The sequence below is a fragment of the Marmota flaviventris genome, chromosome 20, assembly GCF_047511675.1.
Source record: "Marmota flaviventris isolate mMarFla1 chromosome 20, mMarFla1.hap1, whole genome shotgun sequence".
Lineage (NCBI taxonomy): Eukaryota > Metazoa > Chordata > Mammalia > Rodentia > Sciuridae > Marmota > Marmota flaviventris.
The window spans coordinates 18,955,565-18,956,134 of NC_092517.1; positions in this window are offsets into that span (position 1 = coordinate 18,955,565).

The following is a 570-nucleotide window of genomic DNA, read 5'->3' on the forward strand; positions in this document are numbered from 1 at the left end:
AATATTGTCCCAGCTGATCATTCAACAATTCTCCATCATAAATTTCAGACTTGGACTTTTTGAGTCTGAAGGAAGGTCACATTTTAATTTGTATTAACATAATTGAGCCCATGTTTCAGGATTGGGCTGGATTGTCCTTTCATTAAAACCTTCAAATGGAACAACACCAAGTCTATTTTCATTGCAGTTCTATTTACTGCTCTAATGGAAAGCACTGAAAAGAAAAAATAATGAAATTTGCTCTTGGTAATATTTTTGGAATATTCTGACATAGGCTATTTATTCTGGCTTGAAGATCAAAAAAAATGTGACATGTCCATCCATGTCAGAGGATTCCATGGGCCGACAAAAATATAATCAGGTTCTCTGAAAGGGATCATGCAAATATTCTTCTATATTGGAAATTTCTAATTTTTTTTTGTGCCAGAAATTTAACCGTGGGTGCTTAAACACTGACCCACATCCCCCCCTTTTTATATTGTATCTAGAGACAGTGTCTCCTGAGTTTTGCTTAGGGCCTAACTAAGTTACTGAGGCTGGCTTTGAACTTGCACTCTTTCAGCTTCAGCT